Source organism: Enoplosus armatus, chromosome 16 (genome assembly GCF_043641665.1).
Source record: "Enoplosus armatus isolate fEnoArm2 chromosome 16, fEnoArm2.hap1, whole genome shotgun sequence".
Classification (NCBI taxonomy): Eukaryota; Metazoa; Chordata; class Actinopteri; order Centrarchiformes; family Enoplosidae; genus Enoplosus; species Enoplosus armatus.
Genome location: NC_092195.1, coordinates 17,191,334 through 17,197,333, shown reverse-complemented (window position 1 = coordinate 17,197,333; position 6,000 = coordinate 17,191,334).

Below are 6,000 nucleotides of genomic sequence, written 5' to 3'. Positions count from 1 at the left end.
AACACGACAAAATATTTCATGGTACGTCCAGAGAGCAAGAAACTGAAAAGTTTATTGCGTGTGTTTGTTTCCTCGGTGTCTTTGATGGCTTTAATCAGCCCACCAGGGACCTGAACCCTGTGACCTTTGGGTCCAGCTTTGATCCACGGTGTTGTTGCCCGGGATCTCTGAGGGACGGGTCAGGAATTAGGAGAGAGTTAGGCACCTTCTACAAACAGGCGGTGTCACCAGCACTTTGCCAAGATATTTCATGCTTAACCAGGCTTTCCCTGAAGCTTATTACCTAAGTGAGGAGGAGGAGGAGGAGGAGGAGGAGGGGAGGGGGAGGGCTGCCGGTGACACCAGCATCAGGCCAAGATGAAGAATGTGGATAACGCTGTTTGTAAGGATCTGCCTGCATAGAAATCTAAAATAACAAATGTCCAAATGGAGTCGTCTGCAGTTATAAAGTCTTTCAGCAGGTGTTAAGAGGGATTTGCTGATTTTTTTTTCTGTCGTCCAACAAAAACAACACACAGACATGTCGACGCTGTCGGGGGGGAAAACATCGGATCTCCAGACATCGATGTGTTTTAGACCTGCATGTATTTCTGTTCATTATTGTTGTTACAGCAGAGAACTGGGAGGAAACATGGGCAAGGATCCTATTTGTTGTAACATGCTATATAATACTTGACAAAACCATTTCAACTCAAGGTCCATTTAGTAGCTGTTCTGGAGCTCTCAATTGTATCAGAGTTTTCATCAGTGGATGAAGTTTGCCCAAACCTCAGTTTGTGTGTATAGTATAGTATAGTATGTATACACTTAAAAATGGGTGCATTTTAATATTAGTAGTTTTAAACCTTTAAATAACTTTTAAGTAGATATTACAAACTTGTTAGAAACCAGTTGCATTTGGAGTTTGAAATGAAGCTCTGTGAGTTTCTATTTTCTACAAGTCTGTGTATAAAATTGTATGTACACTTTTACTTGCTTAGTAAAAATGTGGTTTTGAACAGACTTGAGAGTGGATTGAATCTGGTCATCTAACTCTCAGCGAAGAAAGCAAATAAACATATTTCCCAAAATGTTGAACTGTTCCTTTAAAGCAGAGCTTCTGAAGGATTTCTATGGATGTCCGTTCAGTAAAAAAACAAAAACGACCTGGTATCTAATAAACAAAACAACAGTTATGTTAGCAACAGAACAGCTGAACTGTATTGAACAAACACTGCATCAGCTTCTATTCACTAAATCAAATGAGCTGGAAGAAGTGAAGCTCAGTCAATCAAATATGTGCAACGTGTTGGATTAGTCCTGACTTTTTTATTTTTTTTATTTTTTACAGTACTTTAGTCTTGTGTGCAGATCATTGCGATGAGTGTGGCATGACTGGAATGAGTGTTTATTTTAAATGTGTTTCCTGTAGGCGCATTTGGATTAAGACAGAATTCAGGACAACTGCTTCACCTGATACTATCTGCATCTTCATCTCTCCCTCCTCCACGTGTCTAGTCTTATGATTACAGTTAATACTGAGGATTTCGGGCATTTATCTCAAGATCAACGTGGTGAAATGTGTTGAAATAACAACAGGGTGCTGGTGTGATCTCACCACAGCCAGGAAGAAAGTAGTCCAGGCAATTAGAAAGTGAAACATGCCGCGGTGTTAAATCTCACCACAGCGTGCTCACTGTAAATTCACTCATATTAGCAGGATGTAGGTGTAATGGCATATTAGGAAGAAGTCTACGCTAATACAGGCCCACTGTAGTTCTGCTTTGAGCCCGCTTTACCCCCTGCTGCCACTGTGCACTCTTAACCTTCCTGGACAAGTTTTTTTTCTTCTCTTCATTCATCTCTTTCTTTCAGCCTTTTGTCCCCGACTCTTGTCTTGCTCTGGCCTTTCAGGAGAGCGTCCTCGTTTCAGGTTCAGTGACCAACAAGCATTTAACACAATAGTTTGAGTCTGAGAAACAGGGTCCAACGTGGTTCCTGTGCAGAGGAATCCAGTTCTCTCCAGTTTGAAAATGACAGAAAATAGAGACCAAAGTTTCTTCATGGGGTTTTATAATGTTATTGTGGTGACAATCTAATTATTAAAGAAAAACAAAAGCTATTAGAACACATCAATGAGCCACACTGTTGAAAATAGTCCCCAGAAAATGCGCCATTTACTTTTGTTTGAGTAACGTTTCCCAGATGTTTTATGAAATGACTGAGTCATTTCAAGTTAAAATATTTTCAACAAGTTTGTAAAGATTTACGTAAAGAACAAATGTGCTTGAGGCTGAGAGCCAGTAGGGAAGTATTGAGAGACGGATTAACCTACATTTTGTTTTAACAATAACAAAAATATAGAATATCGCCAGCCTCATTCTTTTTAAGAGGCAATCATTTAAACACACTAGTTAAAATATATAAAATAAAGAATGAAGGGTTAATGAATTAAATTTCTACCGATTATTTAGGACATTATAGAATAATCCCCTTTGCAACAAGAAATCAGCTAACAGGAAAAAAAAGATGTCTGGCTTAATGAATCCATCGAAACAAAATAGTTTTGTCTAATATAAACCATTCTGTAAGCACTTCCTCTCTGGGAAGCAGCCACAGTGACAACAGATATAAAGAGGCACGGTGACATTAAGGTGTTCAAGCTTCCACTTAACCAGCAGTCCTCCTCTGCACCTCAAACTGTCACACCATCAGTCGTCTTTCACTCTCCAAAAACAACAGTCGCTCAGGTGAGGCGAGCATTTCCCCCATAAGTCACTTTTGAAAAGTGGCTGTTTTGATTCTGGCTGGTGAAATAGCTCCTATCTACAAAGGGCATTTGATTTTTATTTTGATTTTTTTCAAACTCCCTAGTCCCTAAATGCCTTGTTAAGAAAAACAAACAAGCTGCCAAGATAAATCATGCCATGTTTTTCACTCCCAGTTCTGAAGGCGGCCATTTTCATCATGCTGCTGTCATCCTCACGGAGGCAGATAAAGGGTCAACAGACTAAGAGGGTGTAGAAAGCGATCTGTCCTCCGGCCTTATTCGCTGCAGACAAACGCGCAGCCAGTTTGCATCCTCCCGTCTGTGGCTTTTGGCAAGTGAGCATGAAAGGGAAATTTACATTGATTTGTCCGGATGTCTGCATTGCAACGTTGATATGAGGTGTTTTTACTAAGGAGATAAAAGAGCTGGACCCCCCCCCCCCGGCCACACGGCAGACTCAAGACCACAACAACACTGAAGGGGATCAACGGGACAGGATACACTCGGCTAAACAAATATGGCCGCTGCATTGATAAATGTGTCACAATGCCATTATCATTTCCACTCACTCAGACAGACAAGAACATTTTCCCTTTTCACAATCTTAAAGGACCACAACGGTGTTTATACATGTTCTATTCATTAATAACAGGGAAAAAAATAAAGTCCACACACTAGATAATCATTTATTAGTGTTCTTCTTCAGTCTGAAGAAGCCCTGCGTGAATTTAATCATTTTATATTATGTAACTTGTGACTGAATGCTTAGACAGTAAACTGGGTGTCTGCGGCTGAGATGAATGTGCGGTTTGCTTTGCCTTCTTTTCATTAGATTAATAATCATTCTGAATTAAGCGCTGATTTCACGTCTTCGGGTACAGCGTGTACCTGCGCCTGTGTCGGCCTTCGCCTTCAAATCTGATTAAAAGCGTCGGGCGTGGTATCTTTAGAATACCACAGCACAACGTTATGATCGATCTTAATTAGGCCTTTTGTGTAAGACATCTTGTTTGAAAGACATAATTCTGGAAGAGTATAAAGGGGACATCATGGTTATCATATTCATCAGGCTATTTAGGGAATATTTGGCTTGTCACTTCTGTTCTGTCTTCTCAGCCTCGTTGCTGGTGGTCTGAAGCTGCTGGTGATGACCTGTGTGGTCTGAAAAGTGGATGTCGGGGGTCAGGGGGAGACCGTAAAGTCTAACGGATTTATACAGCCCATAGTGCCCAGGAGAGAAACTCTGAGAAGTCTGACACACTGTGAGAAAACATTTGCTTTATGCTGCCAATGCTTGTGTCACAAAGCAACACAATTAAATATGCAACTTGTAGACAATGTCAGCGATATATCATCTGTGTCCTAATGAAATGATTTGCAGAGCCAAACAGGGTAGATGTTGTGTAGCATGTCATTTACAACCAGCTAAACAAGTTTTGTAATTTCTTTTAATGAGAAGTGATTGGACATTGTGCAATTACCTCAATGTTGGGTGAGGCAATGAGTCCTCCTCCTAGACTAATTATTTTCAACTTGTCCTATAAAAGAGTAAGAACGGTGATGTAAGGACACGATTAAGAGACAAACAAAAATAGCAGTAATACAGCCCACGTTTTTCAGTTTCTCACTGAGAGGTAAATATCAGTGTTGATCACTGGCTGAGCTACGACTTCAACTTCATCTGTTGGTGCTTCTCACCAAAGTACAGTAAGTGTCTGTGCTGCTATCACTAAATAAACTGTCTGACACTGTCCACTTTGGTGACACTCAATTCTAGTTTTATGTATTTTTCAGGACCAGAAAAATCATCTGTTTGTTTATTTGTTTGTTTTAGTTCGTTTTAACACTCACACTAACCAGAACGGGATATTGTGACTCATACTGACCAGGTTGCCTGATTGATTGATAAAGACATTCATGGTTCCCAGAGGATGACTCAAAATGATTTTGGTGACCTCTGACCTTTTGTTTAGTGTCACAATCGGGTCCAATTCCCCCTTTTCAAAAACATCATTTCATGTCCATCACATGGCCTCTTAAATCTAATTTGCTGTGAATATTCATTAATTAGGCCAGAAATGAATAAAATCCAATGAGCAGATTTCAAGCTAGGTTCAAACTATTCTCCATTTTGGATATTCACTGAGCTTTTCTGTATCATTAACCTTCAGGTCAAATGATCTGTCCCAGAATCTCGCAGGTAGATTTGCCTGAACATTTATGAACTCATGTGCGTACCTAATGGACGACATCACCCCACAAAGAAAATAACAGACTTACTTAAAACTTCAAAAAATGTAAACAATTTGCTTCTTTCTTCTTGTGGAGTTTAATTGGCAGCTTCGTTACAGAGTTTCAGTTTGACATTTGTTGGCACACGTTTTGTATTATTTCCTGTTTGTACAAAATAGAAAAGTAAATAGATTTTTTGTATATTGCAACTTCAAAACCCACTAAAACAGCATACCGTTAAATTAGTAATATTATTTACTGTATAGCATGTAGTAGTGGATTAAAATTAACATCATGGGGCCGCTGTTGGAGCTTCAGTCTGTCATTTTTCTTATTTAGACTTTTACAACAGTGCCCTGTACTTGCAGTTGATAATCCTCTTGAAGTAGACTGTCTCCATGTACTGTGTATACTACACTCATAGGAACAAATTCAATATTATGGAACATGCTGCTCAGTGTTTTCAAGCCGACAAGGAGCGAGATTTATTTTGAATATTCATCAAAAAGAGCACTGTTTTGGTACAGTGTGTGATGTCAGATGATTGCTGCAAAGCAGTGTACTTTTACAATATTTGATTTTATTACAGCACCCAAACAAGTGTGAAGTGCATCTTAATTTTATTCCAGACTAAAACATAAACCTCCAGAGTGATACCAAATCTAGTTTGCTTATCTATAGTCAGCTTTATGTCAAGGAGTCACAGATAATATGACGTTGGGGGTCACACCTGCTAACTGTTACAGTACCACCTGTGGATTTGCAGGTGGTACTGTAATACTTTCTGTATGTTGCAGCTGTCAGATACTGTACCAGCTGCAAGATGCTACAGTACATGTTTGTATTCAACATACAGTAAGAGTTAAGTCTAGTTCATCCTGTTAGAGACCGTCAGAAGTTTTCTTTGTCTTATATATATATATAACCAAGAAGGCTGACATGTGGCCTCTAACCCCTTCAGTTGTTGTGCTATGGCGGCACAATCGCTGCCCTCGTGTCTGTTCGCAGTGGTTGGCCAT